The sequence below is a fragment of the Leguminivora glycinivorella genome, chromosome 22 (genome assembly GCF_023078275.1).
Source record: "Leguminivora glycinivorella isolate SPB_JAAS2020 chromosome 22, LegGlyc_1.1, whole genome shotgun sequence".
In the NCBI taxonomy this organism is placed as follows: Eukaryota; Metazoa; Arthropoda; class Insecta; order Lepidoptera; family Tortricidae; genus Leguminivora; species Leguminivora glycinivorella.
In genome coordinates this window covers 14828813-14848753 of record NC_062992.1, presented here as the reverse complement: position 1 = coordinate 14848753, position 19941 = coordinate 14828813, and positions in this window count along the sequence as shown.

The window sequence follows — 19941 nt, the reverse complement described above, 5'->3', positions numbered from 1 at the left end:
TAAGCCATTATTCATTAAGAGCATTTATACATGAAAACATGTATATTATTGATTGTGAAAACCAAAGAGTTTCCTACACTCCATAAATAAACTGATGATAAAAACTTCACAGCAAAATGACACATCAGTGAAAAATTTGCTTTTAATGGCGGAACGTACAAAAATAGTTTTTCGGGAAAACGGTGTTATAATGTGCGTGATGTGTGCCAATATTTTTTTTTTTTTTTTTAGATAGCCCGTTTATGTGTCCCACTGCTGGGCAAAGGCCTCTCCCCGTGATTTCCACAGCTCCCGTTGGTGTGCTATTTCTGGCCAATTAGTCATGAAGGTGTCAAAGTCGTCCCGCCATCTCCGTCTGGGCCTTCCACGTCCGCGCTTAATTTGAGGCATCCACTTGGTGGCTATGCTGGCCCACCTATCCGGGTGCATGCGACAAACGTGGCCTGCCCAGTCCCACTTTAGTCTGGCGGTTTTCTCCCCCACATCAGCTATTCGTGTTTTGGAGCGCAGTGTAGTGTTTCGGATAAGGAATCTTATTTTGTTTGTGTATTTTAGTGAATATATAATCAACGTGCGCCATTACTATTAAAGTGAATGTGAATAGTGCTACCAACATTGCAGAAAGTTTTACTCCAAAGAGATATATCTATATACTTACTCCTAGTTGGAAAGTGATGCAGTTTATCCAGGTAATGTGCAATGTGTTTCAAATAAGTAATGTATTTCATATCCAAAACATACAAACCATCATCCAAATCCACAGCTCAGGCTTCGTCAAACGCGTAGGTACAAAATAGCATCCGCAACAAACTTCGTCCAAACTACATCCACCACACGCTTCGTCAAAAGTACATGTATATGATAAAATCCGCAACAAGCTTTGTCCAAACCCCTCGCAATACCTACACGCTCCCATTAATCCCAAAGACGACATGTGTCCGGTGCAAATGTCCCAAAAATCCTGGCTGCATTACCGCGCTGCACTGCCAACGATATTTGCTGGACCAGGTATGAGCCAGCCCGTGGACCCCCACCTCGCTCTCTTAACCGCAGCCCCAGGCTTTTAATAAAAGTTTGAAATTAAAGTTTGAGTTAACTTGAGATAACTTCAACAGCTGCTTCATTTAGCAAATAATAGATATGTTGGTTAGTGTTTAAGTAGTTTAACCTTGTGTATACATTTGTTAGGGAGCCTTTCCACCAGAGATGCGCTACGTGGATGTGTTTGATATCCGCCACAAATCAAAGCGCTAGTGGGAACGGGTTCGACTAAGCTGATTGGTAGATATCAGACGCATCGGTGGATAGCAATGTAGCGTAGCACATCTCTGGTACCCTTACTCACAGGACATAAACCGCTGTTATCTACGGGTTACATAGTTGTAACGAAAAATATCATATCGACCGATAGGACCGATATCCCAAAACACATTTAAGCCGCCATCTTTGATTTTTGTCTTGTAATTCCTTCCTACATCCGATATCGGATTGGATAATGTGAAAACGCACTTAGGTCCTCAGCTTTCTGTGCGTCCTATAAACAGAGCCCGCACCGCACCCATCGCAGCAAAGTGAAGTTAACTCAAAAGTTGACGGAGCGTATTTGCATGGCGGCGTCAGAACTTCGCTATCAGTGAAGGGACAGCCTAAACAATGGACGGCACTTTAGCGAGTCAATCCGCTGCATGCGGGTGACGCAGTCAACTAATATACTACCAGTATATTATTTTTATTTAAAGGGCCTACTTGGCCGAATGACCTGTCAGAAGTAGAAATTGCAAGCTAAAAGACTGACATAGTGTCGTGTTCCTGCCAGTGAGTAAGGCTGTCAGAGCTCAACGAGGGTGCGGTGTGCTGGCGGCGGAAGGCGAAACTAATTTGTTCCGTCTATTGTCCTTTGAGTCGTCGGCAACCCGAACCCTCCTTAGAACTTGTACACTCCTTGTTGCTGTGTACTGAACACAGCAAAGGGGAGTGTACAAGTTTCTAATGGGTTGGCAACGCGCATGTGACACCCCTTAAGTTTCTGGCGTGCATAGGCTACGGTGACCGCTTTCCGTCAGGTGGAAAAAAAAACATGCTTTTCCTGTCCGGCAAAACTATAGTCAGTGAAATCGCAATATCGACGTTCATAATAGTTATAGGAAGTGAGTTTCTTATACTGTACAATATTAATAATCCGGTTCTTTGTAGTAAATACTCGGTCTGAATTCATGATAGGGCATAAGTCGTCTGCCTGAACAAGCGCGTAAAGTTAAAATATTGCTGTAAATATATTGTGTACTGTGACTGTACTGTCTTGTTAGGAAAGTTGGAGTTTGGTGTAGATAACTCGTGCATCCGGTGCCTACTGTTCAGTCAACTTTAATCAGTTTATTACACTTAGATCTTATCATGCCATGCCATCGGTAATAACCAGGGATTGTAACTTTTCCAGGTTTAAAATTTTGGTGCTCATCACACACATAAATGCCCTTACCGGGATTCGAAACCGGGACCGCGGCTTAACAGACAGGGTCACTACCGACTACGCCAGACCGGTCGTTTTTAGACTATTTTTGAGCATTTTGTAATGATATAGGTAGCAAACGAGCAGACGAGCCGCCTGAAGGGAAGCAGTTATCGCCGCTTATGGACATAAGCAAGCATCAGGGGAGTCACTTATGCATTTGTTTCTCACAAGACTTTGTATGTGTAATTATATTAATTTTGTTCTATTTCCTTGTTTATAAGTGGTTCCCAACTTGCCCTATTGCTTATGTGGGTCTCATTACGCGTAGATAGGACTTCTGTCGGTGAGACCCGTATTTGAGCACTACACTATATGGTGCCGTTCTGACGATACAAAGAGCACTGCATGTAATAAAAAAAACATTTTTTTTCTAGAAACCAAAGACATATAACTCCGTATAGACAGATAAAGTCTAAGAAAAAAACGTACCTCAGTACCATACAGAAAAAGGTACGGTGGCCTAGATGGCATTACACCTTTGGGGCACGCTCAGCTAGATGGCGCTAATATTAACATTTAACATTTTAACACATATCAAATTAAGAATATGGGCCAAATTGTCAAAACTGAGGTTCAAAAGTTTTAGGCCTGTGTCAAGAGATGGCAGTCTATGCACTGTGATTACACATTTTACTTCGACAGTAACTCTCTATAATACTCGATCCTCTTTGCTAGAAACTAACAAAATATAGTCGCTCCCGTATAAATATAATCTAACCATACTTACTCCTCACTCCTACTCTTTATTATACTGCGCCTACACTGAGAGAAAATACAACCAGTTTTCATGTCCGTTCAACAAGTTTTTTGGTTAAAATAGCGCCTACGTGCTCTTTGTGGTTCAAACAACAAGCTACTTGTCATTTGAGTCGGCAATATATTTGAATCAACAAGTCGATTTTATAAAAACAACCTGACACATATTGTTTTAAACATACGTTTGGCTGATTCAAACGGATAAACCGCAACAAGTCGAACTTGTTAAATTCACAATGCAAATTTCTGTCAGTGTAAACTATCCTATTTCATTTATACATTTGTCATACACGTTTAGTTGAACACCATTCTCCCGATGCATCGACAGTTGGTGTCTCGTAGCCCGCGGCGTAGCGGGTCTACGACGCGCTACGCCGGGGCGCCTACGAGTTTTCAACTGCACTTAGACGCCTTACTGTGCGACATGCGGCTATCATATAATATGTATACTTATTTTATATAACTATTAGCTTTTGACCGCGGCTTCGTTCGCTTTAAATTCTAAAATTGCGGAAGGCTCCATACAACCCCTCCTCCCCCCTTTTAAGGGTTAGAAAGAGACAAAAAGTAGCCTATGTCACTCTCCATCCCTTTAACTATCTCCAAAAAATCACGTCAGTTCGTCGCTCCGTTTTGCCGTGAAAGACGGACAAACAAACAGACACACACATTTTCCCATTTATAATATTAGGAGGTATGGATGTCCGAAGCCATATAATAAGAGTTTTGAATGATTCACGGTTATTTTCATTAGACTTATATTGACCGGGATATAGACCGTGATTACCTTTTTGATTTTTATCGAGCAAAAGGCAATCACGGTCTATATAAGTCTAATGCTTCATACAAACGTTCACCCCCCCGTTTTAGTGAAGTGGGGGGGTTAGAAAGAGACAGAAAGTGGCCCATTGTAGTGCATTAAACACTAACTCGGGCCCACTCCAGGGAAATCAAACCACGCGACTTCAGACAGATAGGGCTTAAGTCTTTCTTGACGAGTCTGTATTCAACCTTAAGGTATTCTTATAAAGTTTAGTTTAGAGTTAACTTATTAACTTTATAAAACAAAATAGGTTGTACCTTAAAATGTCGTTAGTCTTTAGAATTGTAGTCGTAGTATCAACTTTAATTTATGAAAAATAAGGTTTTATTTTATAATTAGTTCCCACTAATTATAAAATAAAACCTTATTAAAAAATTATTGTTGTAAAGTGCATTGAATTTTTTTTTGTTTGTAACGTGACTGGATTAAAAATTAATTATAAGTTTGTCAAGCGGTTCTGATATTTTTTGTAAAGTTGATTTTGTCCTGAAAGATTTTTTTAGTAAATGAGTTGATAACTTAACAATAATTTTTATTTAAGCCGTTCGATGACATTGTGTTAGATACAATGATTTAGTCAAATGATTTGCAAGATATAGTTCTTCCGGTAAAAGTAACAGTACTTTATCAAAAATATCTGTAAAAATAATTGTTTGATTTTTTTTATACCACGTCGGTGGCAAACAGGTATACGGTCCGCCTAATGGAAAGCGGTCACCGTAACTTTTGGACGCCTGCAACTCAAGGGGCTTCACATGCGCGTCACCGACCCATTAAAAAATGATTCTTTTTTTGAAGAACCCCATACTGTAGAAAAAAGTAAAAAAAAGCCTTTTGTTTCCTACAAACAATTCATGCATTTTACAATTAGCTTATTAATCTTATACTACATGTGTATTCCTAAATAAACCTTTTTTTGTTAATTTATTTATTTACTTTTTAGTCTGCAGGAACCCCTTCGCAGGTGAAGGCTGTAGAAATAAAATACAGAAATTAAAATCACGTTCTTGTTGACTCCAATCGCTGTTGTTTACCGCAGAAACTGCAGGATTCGATTAATAGAATAAAATCAATTTTGCCGCCATTTTGCTTATATTTTTTCTGCGGAGCGCGGCGGGTGGCGGTGGCTCGGTAGTCGCTAGAATATTAAAGCGACGGTGTTTTTCTTGAATATCGCCGCCTACGCCGATTGTAAAGAATGGGGTCATGCAATAGTGCACGAAGTATACAGTTGTAGTGCGAAAAGATTTGCCTTCGTATTGTTACGGAAACATACGAACGTGTCATGCTATTTCAGTCAGTCTCAGCAGTCTGACATTGGCTGAACTAGCATGACAAATACGAACGTTTCCGGAAAAATACGACTGAAAGCCTTTTCGCACTATATCTGTACTTTAGGTACCCGTCGTCAATAGCCGACTGCACGACTGCCACTGCACGACTTCAGCTGCACTACTGCAACTGTACTGCACGGCACTGCGCAAGCCTTCTTGAGCTCACCGTGGGGCTTAGCAATCTGTGGAAGAATGTCCTATAATATTAAATAATATCCATAATCCATACTAATATTATAAATGGGAAAGTGTGTATCTGTTTGTGTGTCCGTCTTTCACGGCAAAACGGAGCAACGAATTGACGTGATTTTTAAGTGGAAATAGTCGAAGGGATGGAGAGTGTCATATGCTACTTTATTCTCTTTCTAACGCGAGCGAAGCCGCGGGAAAAAGCTAGTTTACTATAGGTACATAAAACACGCTTATTAATACACTGCATATTGATAAACAAGTGCAGCGACTTTTCAGAAAAATAGTATTAATAATTTTAAACAAAAGCTCTATAATCTCGATGTGGAGGACGTACATTTTTATATTTTCTTTATTTTTTGACGACCGGTCTGGCCTAGCGCGTAGTGACCGTGTCTGCTCAGCCATGGTCTCGGGTTCAAATCCCGGTAAGGGAATTTCTTTGTGTGATGAACACAGGTATTTGTTCCTGAGTCATGGATGTTTTATATCGTCGCCTAGCACCCATCCCATAGTACAAGCTTGAGGCTTGGTTGATCTGTGTAAGATGTCCGCCAATATTTATTTATTTTTCTCAAACATGGTATGAAATATTGATGTTATGTGCCTTATAATTGGCAGCGAAGTATGACGTTGCAGGTGCGGCTAGGACGATTGATAGATAATGGAATTTCATACAAACCTTGCAGGCCAAGGCCGGCAAAGTCTTCTTTTTTAATTTCCACACACAAATAATTGTGACATAACATCCAGGTATTTAGCCAATTAAAAAAAACTATAAGGGGCTTTATAGACGTGCCGACTGCAACTGGTACGGGCCCTAGACAATATTTAATTTTGGGTGCGTTTTCATACAAAAAAATTTTTTTCGTTTTTTTTTATTTTTTGTTTTTTTATAGGCGTATACGGGGTATTAAAGGGAAACGAAAATTTGATTATTTTTGCGCTACGACGCACCGTTTAGGAGATACAGCCATCCAAAGTTACTATTTTCAGTAGACTTTATTTATTTCATACCATGTTTGAGAAAAGCACTATACATACCTCAGCGGGAAATGGGGTTGCCCGCAACCCCATTTGTCCCGGCCTCTGTAGTAATGTACTATTATTTTTCCTTTCAAAATAATTTGCGTATAACAGTTAAAAATAAAGGTTAAGTCAGAGTACTTAGGAGCACGAGTCAAAAGCTACAAATAAAAGCACCCTCATTACCCCCAAACGAATAAAAACTCGAATCCTCCATTACCCTCGTGTTTACAAATCAAATCCCTCTCACCTAATTAAGTACACATATTACAGGGTGCATGCATAGCCAAATGCACAAACTCTAACGATATTATCGTTATCCTAGCTAGCTATCTCTGTCTATCTTCCGTATTGGCACACCTCGGATAATCTCGACGGCGATTCTCGGGCGATTTTTCCTAAATAAACTAACTACATATGCATATATTTAGTTTATTTAGAAAACAAACAGCCATTTAAAAATACGTTTTACAAAAAGATATATAAATATAGGCCTAAATTTTCCTACATTAAGGTAAAATACCCCATAATGGACGGTGATGCCATTATGGACAAAAAAACACAAATCCTTAAAAATAAGTATCTAAAATAAGTTTCTAAAAACTGACGGCTATGTACCATAAACTAGAGTTGTAGAGCTGTTTCATTTTGAAGTTTCAATTAATTCGGTTATTTCTGAAGGATTTGGCGACAAGATAAAATTCACCAGTTTACTGAAAAAAATATCAAGACGAATTCTTAGTAATGTTGCTAAGAGAGTTGAGTTCATGTATAAAATAATAAAAAAATAACGCACGGTGTAATCTTGAATGCGTTTTACTTACTGCATTAAGCATGAGATAAGGTATAAAACATACTAGTTTGTTGCTCCAAAGATATAAAGAGATGACGTTATTTTGCGAGTGTCCATTACTGGACCCGAAAAACTGCGTACCTCCTATAATGGACAAGGAACAATTTACAAAACCAAAATTTACAAGAAATGTTAAAATAACCCAAACTAATTGTATTTATGGTGTATAAAATTGACTCATTGCGTATCAGTTGGCTTTAAAAGTAAAATTTTAAACTTATTTCACTGTCCATAATGGGGGATCCATTACTGGAGAACTGCCGTCCATAATTGGAGAAAAAATACCTAGTTTTAATTTGTTAACTATGAAGAAACCAATAGGAGTATCTATTCTGCAATACGCTTGAAATGTAAAAGAAGGATAGGACATTCAAGATTTAACACGCTTAGCCGTAGAATTTTTACATTTATCAGTGAAATATCAAAAACAGGCGAATTTTTTTCTTAAACTGTCCATGATTGGGTCCGTCACCTTACTGTTACTACAACTTTGTTCTCCAAACTGGACAAATTATGAGCAAAAATATCAATAATTAATTTAATACGGTTGTACTCAGGTTATTATATCGCTATTGCTGCGACATGTTTCGGGCCAATTCGGAGGCCCCTCTTCAGGCATATAGGCATAAGGTAAGCACACTGCAAGTGCAGTGTGCTTACCTTCGTCGGTCGACACAGCCGCGCTACCAGAACTCTACACGACAACTACAGCTGCAGACTGCTCTGCGCCCCCCGCCCCCGTCCTATCAGCGCGCGCGCAGCGGGCGGAGCGGCGGGCGGCGCGGTTAGTCTGCGGAGTTTAGCCGTCGCGTGAACTTCTATATGCCTGAAGAGGGGCCTCCGAATTGGCCCGAAACATGTCGCAGCAATAGCGATATAATAACGTGAGTACAACCGTATTTAAATTAATTATTTGAATATGTCTCACGAAAGTTTAACGTGTAAAAATATCAATGTTATTTATTGTACGATAGTACTCTTGATTATACTGTGGTATTGGCGCGACAGAGCCAGCTTGCGTTTCGAGCGGCGTCTAGCGTCGACGCTTGTCGTATCGTCTCGGCTAGGCCGTCACGGATTCAATTGCCGGCCCGCGGGCCCTTTTATCCCCGGATTGGGGTTTAATCAGATTAATAGTCTTGGCTCCCTTCCGGGTGTAACATCCACGTACGTCGCGGGTGGCGTAAGGTACAGGAAAAAACGATAATCGCATTTCAACTGTCCCATGTGTTTTTTGATAATCGGTCTGACCTAGTGTGTAGTGACCCTACCTACTAAGCCCCATAATCCATACTAATATTATAAATGGAAAAGTGTGTATGTCTGTTTGTTTGTCCGTCCTTCACGGTAAAACGGAGCGACGAATTGTCGTGATTTTTTAAGTGGAGATAGTTGAAGGGATGGAGAGTGACATAGGCTACTTTTTGTCTCTTTCTAACGCGAGCGAAGCCGCGGGCAAAAGCTAGTATAATATAAGTCGTATAATATTTATTTATTTATTTTATTTATAAGTTTTTAAATTGGTGCCATTCTTCATTCGTCACTTTCGTCTGTAGTCTTTGTTCATATTTATTTAGTTGTTTGCGTATTTTCTTATTTCGGCTCATTTCTTAATTTTTGGGTATGTTTATTTTATGTTATTCTTAGGCGTAGTTCCATACGAATTTAGAATAAGACCAATGACGGCAATGTCTATGGACAATCATAATACGTACTGCTGTGACAGGTAGATAGCCTATTTTTCACAATACAATGAACCTAAATCGAAAAGTCTACCTACTTTTACGACACCCACGAGAGGAAAATAGCTAGTGAAACTCAACATCTTATTTAACACCTCACCACGTATCAATGGTACTAAAAAATCATATTTAAAAATTAGAAACGCTACTCGCTACCTGCTATGCCTTGGACCGTACATATTAATTCAAATGGCATCAGATCCGCGTAACGAGGTGCGACGATGCAATGTGCCGACAAAATATTGACGATATTACAGCTTTACAGAATATTGGATACGATATCATGCGCATATTTAATATTACTAATACTAGCGTTTGCAACCGGCTTCACTCAGCAACTGGTACGACATATTTTATGCTAAATAGCTAGTATCATGTTGGCTGGATGTCCAGTATTTCTTTAAAAGTTGGTCATGCTTACTGTACCGGTAGAGCACAAAGGGAAGCGAGATGGACGGACGGACCGATTTAATAATGTAAAACACAGGGTAGGCATCTGTAGAGAGTTCTTTTTGATTTTACTGTTATTAATACATGTTGTACTTACGTTATGTTTTGAATTATCCATGATACATATGGGCATTTTCAGAATCTGGGACCCAAAGTTTAGCGTGTGCGTTTTTACATTATCCGATCCGATATCGGATGTAGGGCCGATATCCCATACATTTAAGCCACCATCTTTGATTTTTGCTATTGAAATTCTTCCGACATCCGATATCGGATCGGATAATCTGATAACGCACTAAGGTGTTAACAAAAATTAACTCGCAAACTGATGACTTTTTATGACGACAATCAAGCATACAATCTGTCTAAAAATTAACTTTTTTCACGTTCTGAATGTAGATTATCGCTTAAAATTTATGTAATTAACACAAAAACGATATTTTTATTAAAATTTCATGCTTATTTATAATTATCGTCACAAAACTGACAGCGAGTTAAATTTTGGTAACAACTTAACTTAACTGGGGGGCAAATGTAACTGGTCCATTTTTTCCATGTTTTACAATGTTTGCATAATTAAATAGTGTCTACCGGTTTTATATGGTAGGCGTGTTCAGAACTCAACATCATGGAAAAAATGGATCAGTTACAATTGTCCCCCAGTCAAGATTTGACCCGCTGTACCTTACCTATTAACCCTATCATCATTTATAACCACTCACATTCGAACAATAAATAAATTGAATTGAACTGATTCTAATTAACACAAGTCAAATTATAATCTATTGAAAATATTTCAACTTGTGCTATCTTAAAGTAGTCACACCACTATATATATAAATTAAAACCGAAATAAATTACACATATGACAGAAAAAGTGACCAAGGCCTCCAGTGCTGTGACAGTGCCAGGCTGTGACCTGGGTGGCCGAGCGGAAATAGGCATCTGCCGCGATTGCAGGGTACGCTGGTTCGTTTCCAGCCTCAGGCACTGGAGGCCTTGGTCACTTTTTAGGGTTCCGTAGTCAACTAGGAACCCTTATAGTTTCGCCATGTCTGTTTGTCCGTCCGTCCGTCCGTCCGTCCGTCCGTCCGTCCGTCCGTCCGTCCGTCCGTCCGTCCGTCCGTCCGCGGATAATCTCAGTAACCGTAAGCACTAGAAAGCTGAAATTTGGTACCAATATGTATATCAATCACGCCAACAAAGTGCAAAAATAAAAAATGAAAAAAAAAATGTTTTATTAGGGTACCCCCCCTACATGTAAAGTGGGGGCTGATTTTTTTTTTCATTCCAACCCCAACGTAGGTTTAAAGATTCTTTATTCCCATAAGAATTTGTACAATTCACTTAAAATGAGAATATAAATATTATTAATGCTAACAAAATACACGACAAGAGCTACATACAAAAATAAAAATGACAAGTTTAAAATTCACATTCACACATAGGTAGATACATAGTATCATTATTTGTGTGATATATTGTTGAATAGGTATTTAAAAATAAATAAGGGTTTACTAAGATCGTTTTTTGATAATCTTAATATTTTCGGAAATAATCGCTCCTAAAGGAAAAAAAGTGCGTCCCCCCCCTCTAACTTTTGAACCATATGTTTAAAAAATATGAAAAAAATCACAAAAGTAGAACTTTATAAAGACTTTCTAGGAAAATTACTTTGAACTTGATAGGTTCAGTAGTTTTTGAGAAAAATACGGAAAACTACGAAACCCTACACTGAGCGTGGCCCGCCACGCTCTTGGCCGGTTTTCTTTCATATGTGTAATTTATTTCGGTTTTAATGAATTGAATTGAATTATTTTTGTGCTTTACTCCCAATGCGAAGCCGGGTCGGGTCGCTGGTTTTCCTATATTGAGTACATCTCTGTCTCGCAGCTACTCTGTCGCAACTAATGAGGGTAGTTAACCAACAAACAGCTTCACTAATAACACCTACTAATGATCACACACACAAAATATGACAAGTGCATACAAAACTCAACTCTGTGTTAATCAACTTGGAGTTTAAGTTGGTAAGGCTTTTGCTTTAGTGCTTTATAAAATTTAAGCTAAACTGTGGTATGAACTGTTGCCTGCAGTATTTCCGACCCATCTGAAAGGCCAGCAACGTACTTCCAACACTTCTGGTGTTTAGGAGAGGCATGGGCGGTTAAGGGGCCGGTTTAAGTGGTTGAAAGAAAACGAAATTGTAACATTGCAGTGACAGGTTGCAAGCCTCTTTTACGCCACAATTTAAGCCATATCCCACAGTCGACTTCTACGACACCCACAGGAAGAAAGGGGGTGGTGAAAGTTAACCTGTCGCCACACGGGCAAGGAGAGTTAATATTAAATGTTATATAGTCAGAACACTTAAAAACTAAATTAAAGTTTAGCTGTGACGTCACAGATCCAATATGGCCGATGTTTCAATAAGAGCGCTCTGAAGACTTGGGAAACATTTAATAGACTTTGCCTATTTACCGAACAGGATGAAGTTTACACGAAAACTGTGTTTAGATGCGTCATTGATAATTTATTAAGTCTTTCACCACAACATCTGGGTAAGCCTCTCTTGATTATTTGAAAACGGATAGCAAAATTGCGTTTTATCCACGAGAGTGCAAAGTAATTTAATACAATTTTAACTTGATGTCTTAAGCTGGTGATTTTTTTCATATTTTTTAAATATATGGTTCAAAAGTTAGAGGGGGGGGGGACGCACTTTTTTTCCTTTAGGAGCGATTATTTCCGAAAATATTAATATTATCAAAAAACAATCTTAGTAAACCCTTATTCATTTGAAATACCTATCCAACAATATATCACACGTTGGGGTTGGAATAAAAAAAAATATCAGCCCCCACTTTACATGTAGGGGGGGTACCCTAATAAAACATTGTTTTCCATTTTTTATTTTTGCACTTTGTTGGCGTGATTGATATACATATTGTTACCAAATTTCAGCTTTCTAGTGCTAACGGTTACTGAGATTATCCGCGGACGGACGGACGGACGGACGGACGGACGGACGGACGGACGGACGGACGGACAGACAGACAGACATGGCGAAACTATAAGGGTTCCTAGTTGACTACGGAACCCTAAAAAGTAGATTGATGGATTTAATTTAGTTTGATGTTTTTCAGTTAAGAGGGCTTTCGTGTGAAAAACAGTGAAATCGCAACCGAGCGCTTGATCATACAGTGTGTGATATCAAATTAAAGGGCTTTGCGAGTAGTTTACAAATATAAATCACATTATAGGACTTTTTCTACTTGGTCTAACAAAATATGAGAAAATGTCCAAAAGTGGTAATAATTGTACCGGTGAAGGCTCGTTTTCAAAAAATTGCCAAAAATAAATAATAGCAATTTATAATCACTAAGGCATAACAGCAATTTAAGTAAACGTTGCAGATTAATTAAGTATAAAAATTACTTCGATGTCATGAAGATTTTCAAAGAAATTGTCACTTAATTTTAGGTAATTTCTGAAAAAAATTGAACTCGTCTTAGCCTCGCTTACTCTTTTTTAAAACCTTATAATCAAAATGTAGTCTGAGAAGTTTGTAGTACAGGGTATAAGAATTATAAATTTACCTGTTTTAGTAATCAAAATTGTCCAAATTTTACAAATAAGATCGACTAATTCAGCTCTATTCGTGAGTTTTTCTAAACGTGCATTAGAGAAAAAATCATAATTAATTCAGTGACTTGGTTTTCAAAAATCCAGTCTTATAAAAAATCAAGATAATAAGATGCTCTAACTGAAATTTGAATTAAATAAATCTATTGGATAACGGAAAGTGTAGTATTTCACCGACTAAAACTATCAACTTTACATTATTTTGACGTTTTTTTTTTAAAGCAGCCTTAATATTTTGTTCATGTTAGGTGGAGAAAAGTTTTGTGCTTCACTCGGTGGCAATCTTTGTTCAACCTTCGTGCTTTGAAACCCTCGCAACGCTCAAGATTCCACTTTTTGAAAATATACGAATATTTTGCTTATTCGGGTAGTAATATTGGCATGTGCCATTGAACAATAACTTTAATAACTTTGCTCGTTTGTAAAACAACTATTTATTTTATATTTTTTGCCTTTAAAAAGTCAAAATCCTTTAAGACACAGTTTTTTTTACAAATATTTCAAAGTAAAATATCGCCCTGCAAAAACTTCCGTTTCTACTCTTCGCATAATCTAAATCTCGTATTCGTATAAAAGTTACGAACTAATATAAGTTGAGGTTTATCGAATACTTTCGCTTGTCATGTAAATATACAACTTTTTACGGTCGCATTTACCTTACGAGTATCTTATAAGATAAGTTAGTTTCTTGATAAAGTGTACTTTAAGGCAATAAAAATGCGTTAAAGCGTCCCATTTTTGAACGTAATATTTTGTCTTTCCATACTAATATTATAAATGGGAAAGTGTGTGTGTCTGTTTGTTTGTCCGTCTTTCACGGCAAAACGGAGCGACGAATTGACGTGATTTTTTAAGTGGAGATACTTGAAGGGATGGATAGTGACATAGGCTACTTTTTTGGCTCTTTCTAACGCGAAAGACGCCTCGGGCAAAAGCTAGTTATATATATATATATATATATATATATATATATAACACAAGCCTTTTTGAGTTTACCGTGGCCTCAATCAATCTGTGAAAGAATGTCCTGTAACATTTATTTACTTACTTGTATGTCAGTGACAAACTCGCAGTAAGACTTGTTGTTTCTCCCTCCTTCGAATTGTCGTAACATTTATTTACTTACTTGTATGTCAGTGACAAACTCGCAGTAAGACTTGTTGTTTCTCCCTCCTTCGAATTGTCGTAACATTTATTTACTTACTTGTATGTCAGTGACAAACTCGCAGTAAGACTTGTTGTTTCTCCCTCCTTCGAATTGTCGTTACTTGCGTTAAATAACGCTATCTCGCCACGCCTGTCGGCCTAGCCAACGTCTTTGACGCTACGTGGCGCCGCCGTCTGGCTCTGTCGCGCCACACAAAAGAGCGGTATGGAGAGCTAGATACGAAACCCAGCCAGGTAGCCGAATGGCATTTCTGCGACGCGAAACGAAAACTAAACGCCGCGAAAGGTAGTCTGGCGTGAGCGTTTGTGCACTCGGCTACGCACGCAGATATGGCAAGGAAGGACATCGGACATGTCAGGCGGTTTGTATCGAATACGCCACTCTCAATTGAACCCACACACACTTGTAGATGGACTCTACTATTGGCCTATTGTGCAATACACGCATATCATTTCCATGTCTGTGTACATGCGTACCTACGACTAGCGAGTCGTGTCATCACGCATGCACACAACGACAACCGTATTATGATCAATAAGCTATCCGCCGTCAGCTTTCTAGTATTATAGTATACTAGCTTTTGCCCGCGGCTTCGCTCGCGTTAGAAAGAGACAATAAATAGCCTATGTCACTCTCCATCCCTTCAACTATCTCCACTTAAAAAATCACGTCAATTCATCGCTCCATTTTGCCGTGAGAGACGGACAAACAAACAGACACACACACTTTCCCATTTATAATATTAGTATGGATTAGTATGGATGTTCTGTAGTCGTGCCGCTACAGAAAAGAGGGAGATCTAGCTACGTTACGCTTACGAACCGTAAGCGACTGTGACGTTGGCTAGGTTCCCTGGAATTGGAAAACTTTGGCCACAATCGTTGTTCAAACAAACAAATGTAAGTTTTATATTCACTTTCGGCGTAATTTAGCATTGTACGGTTAGCAATAAAGTCGTTAAGCGAGCGAGGAGTTCGTAATAACGTTCGATATGAAATTGTGTAAATAACCGAAGTGTTAGCAGCTTTCGGGCGAAATCATTTTGTAAATCTCTCTTTACTTGATGTTCTTGTTGTGACAGAGCCCCTGGCATGAGTTTTGACGTTTTGTAGATAAGATAAGATACGTACATTTAGCATTTGATGACTAACAACCTTGGCGAGATTTGGTTAATTCAGTATTTTTAACACCCGACGCAAAAACGACGGGTTGTTATAAGTTTGACGTGTCTGTCTGTCTGTCTGTCTGTGTGTGTCTGCCTGTGGCATCGTCGCTCCCAAACGGATGAACTGATTTAGATTTAGTTTTTTTTGTTTAAAAGCTGAGTTAGTCAGGAATGTTCTTAGCCATGTTTCATGAAAATCGGTCCACTATGTCGGGATTTTTCAAAATTTTAATTTTGTGGTTATTCATATAGGTATATGTATATTTCATATATTCTAATTTGTGTATATTGACGTGTACAAGAGCCCTTGTAATAAACGTTTGTAGGTATTAGTATTTAATATGAACTCAAGTATTTATATTTATAATTTTTCCTGTAATGGAATTTTCGTTGCTGACGGTAAGACATTTATTTGATTTGAATATTTATTAGGTTTCTGAATTCGTAGAAACTTTATTACGTTTAGATATACCATTGACTTTGAACTGAAAGATGAATAGTTGTTTACTTTGGGTGCCTTACGTTGCCTAGATACTAATATGTCTGGGTAATGAAAGTTATATGAAGGTGAAAGAAAACGTTTTTAAATGTTAGTAGAGCTTGAATGATGGACCTGAAAATATTTTTACCTAACACCTTTTTATAAATATAAGGTGTTACCAAATTAGTCACGGATATTTTAAGGGGCCTTAATTAACATCAAAACAATTGACTTGATTTTCATATAATTTTTTGGTTTTCATTTACCGAATAAAAAAATATTGTAATTTATTTTCTAAATAACCATCCCCTTTAATGTAATTTTGCCTGTCAGGACGTTCCACACTGTCTGTCATGTCACGGTAGTGTCTAGAGATGTCTCATTTAACTATTTTATTAACAGGGTGTTTTATTTAACATAGCAAATATAATATTGTCTTCGGTTACCGCGATAGTTACTCATGAAATAAAACTGTGGAAACGGATTAAATCGCGTATAATGAATTTAAAATAATAATATAAATAAATATGTTTACTACTTTCCCCTAAGAAACATAACAAAACCTATGATGTTTCATACATAAATATACTCCAGGAGCCTCCAGTACTGTGAGTCGTAAAAAATATCCTTGACTAATTTGTTAACAAAGACAAAGAAATTGAGCGCTGTGTCGAAAATGCCTGGAAGAGCTACTGGTCCATGAAAGAGCTAATGAAGGGTAGCCTTCCATTATCACTGAAGCGAAAACTCGTCGACACGTGTATCCTGCCTGTCCTGACTTACGGTACACAAACGTGGTCACTCACAGAGTGTCAAAAGTCCAAATTGAAGGTTTGCCAACGGGCTATTAAGCGTAGTATTCTAGGTGTGAAGAGGACTGATCGTATCCGGAACACCACGCTGCGTTCAAAAACCCGCATTGCCGATATCGGCGGGAGGACTGCCAGGCTCAAATGGGACTGGGCTGGTCACGTCTGCCGCATGCATCCTGACAGATGGGCTAGTGTTGCTACCAAGTGGATGCCACAATTAGAGCGCGGACGCGGCAGGCCCAGAAGAAGATGCAGGGATGACCTAGACACCTTTCTCACTAACTGGCCGGAAGAGGCACCAAACCGGGAGTCATGGAGGTCAAGGGGAGAAGCCTTTGCCCAGCAGTGGGACACCATTATAGGCTAGCAAAAAAAAAATTAGTTAACACCTTATATACTTAGAAACATTATACCCAGTTGTACTAATATGTATTCTGTGACCCAGTATATTAAACACCCATATTACTTTACAGGTGTAACTTAAAAAGCTAGAATAGTTCACAGGCCTTTCGATGAGTTTAACACTGATAATATTCGTTAGCGTTTAACAAAACTATATAGTTAGTAGTGTAACTAAACTTTTAGGTAGGTATACATATAAGCCCCTATTTCCTCTAGTTGGCTGAAAAAACAAGCCATAAGTCTCTCTGACTTTTGCTGATATGTAATAACATCGCCATCTTGATCCTACTATATCGTTATCGACGCATACTTACACAGCTTAAGTACAGAAACTAGTATATTGACTCTAAAATAACGCGGTCTTATAAATTAATCAAAAAAAAAATTGGCAAGTTTACTGTCACTCTGGAAAGATTTATATGAACAATTTGTTTATATGCTCAATTTATAAACCAATACTATCTTGGGAGTATTTTGCGATGTCAAACACTTCCAGCTACTTAACTCAAATTTCACCCGACAATACTGGTGATGCGGGTCAGTAGTTAGTATCTCTAGTATCAATTTCATTTGAAAACCTCACGTATCCTAAACGTTTTGGTCTCATATTGTACGGAATTTTGGAAATACAGCTTATCCAAACAAATCCATTCGAAAACGAAGTGTAAAGTTGTCATATTAAATGTAAGTGCACTGGTCCGATTTCCTCATTCGCTTGCTAAAAAAAGGGGCCCACTGATATCTCACTATCAGTTCGGACGAAAATGAACTGCCATTTGACGCTATCACTCGTTATTTCTCAAAAACCGATACCACACCTCGGACACTGACGATCAAAAAATATCTGAAAGAGGCGCGTTCCTAGCACACAGTCTAAGCTCGTGTAGGTTGAACGCGTACTATGCTTGTATGAGTGACATATGATAGGTTGACTGTTCGCGTTTTTGACAGGCGATAACTGTGAGGTAACCGAGAGGGGGTGGGCGGCACTTTCTGCGGGGAGCGGGAGGGAGTGGTCATACTGTACGATAATACTCTTTATTATACTGTGCCGATACCGTCTTACTCAAAATACTGTAATATTTAGCTGCGCCTATGATTTGCGTAGTCTCAAAGCGGATTGCCGCCGGAGGGATTCCTTATCAATCTGCCCCCTCCCGTGAGAGGGAGCTTCTGCGTCAACAAGGTGACTGCTCCTAAAATATTCGGCTCTCAATGTGGATAATCCAGGTAATGTAAACTGAAATTACATTTATTCAAACTTATTTTTTATACTACGTCGGTGGCAAACAAGCATACGGTCCGCCTGATGGAAAGCGGTCACGCCTGCAACTCAAGGAGTGTCACATGCGCGTTGCCAACCCATTACAAACTTGTGTACTTAACACAGAAAAAAAGGAGTGTACAAGGCAATTAGTAGATACTTTTCGTAACTAGGACACATTTATATTTTTTCGCGAGTCTTGTTGCGTTAATGAGCGACTACGATATACAGCGTGTTTGTCGAGCTCCTTATGTAGATACTTTTTATTTGTAGTATGAATAGGTAGACGTTTGACCACGATCACACCTGATGGTAAGTGATGATGCGGTCTACGGTGGAGCACGCTTTCCTATGAGATACCTATTTACTCATGCTTTAAAGAGACCTGGATCGTACTCATGCGGAAACACAGACTCAGGCAGGGAATTCCACTCCTTGGCGGTTCGCAAAAGAAATGTTGAAGCGAAACGCTTAGTGCGTATTTTTATTATGTGACACAGTTACCTCCATGAATCATGATCAGGGTCACGGGTAACTGAAGATGGCGGGTGGATGTCAAAGTTCTAGTTTGTAGAAACTCGAAATATGAGGGTCTTCAAAAAAGGAGTATACATACAAGTTTAACGGGTCTGTCTGCGTAGCCGAATGCACAAACGCTCACGAAACGCTCACGATAATATCTCTTACGTTGCTATCTATCTCTATCACTCTTGCGTATTGGCGCGACAGAGCCAGACTACCTTTCGCGGCGTTTCGTTTTCGTTTCGCGTCGCAGGAATTCCATTCGGCTACGGGGCCTGTCATCGCTCATCGTCTAATATGTAGATCTGGAGTTGCAGGCGTCCAATATGACATCTTACCACCAAGCGGGTGGTACGCTTGTTTGCCACATAACTGAGATGAAATCCTATACTCTGGCAGTTATTCCCGGCCATTTGTCAGCATTACTAAGTATCATCTCGCCTGTTCGCCGCCCGAGGCACGTACGACCAGTATTAGTTTAGTTTTTCCCAATATTGAGGGTATTTGTTCATTTGTGAGTATCTATTCTGAGGTAGGCGGTTTGTGGGAAGTGGGTCATGGGATCAAATACTTGTTTACTTTAATATTATCTATAGAAATATTGTTATCGAAAATGTCATGTTTGGTACAATAACATTTTATCACACTCGCACACTCAATGTGTTAAAATGTAATGTGTGAAAAAATCGTTCTCCCTAGGGAGTTATGAAATTTCTAGTATTTACCACATGCAATGCAATTGCAAGTGAGATAAAATAAATAAATAAATGTTATAGCACATTCTTACAAAGATTGAC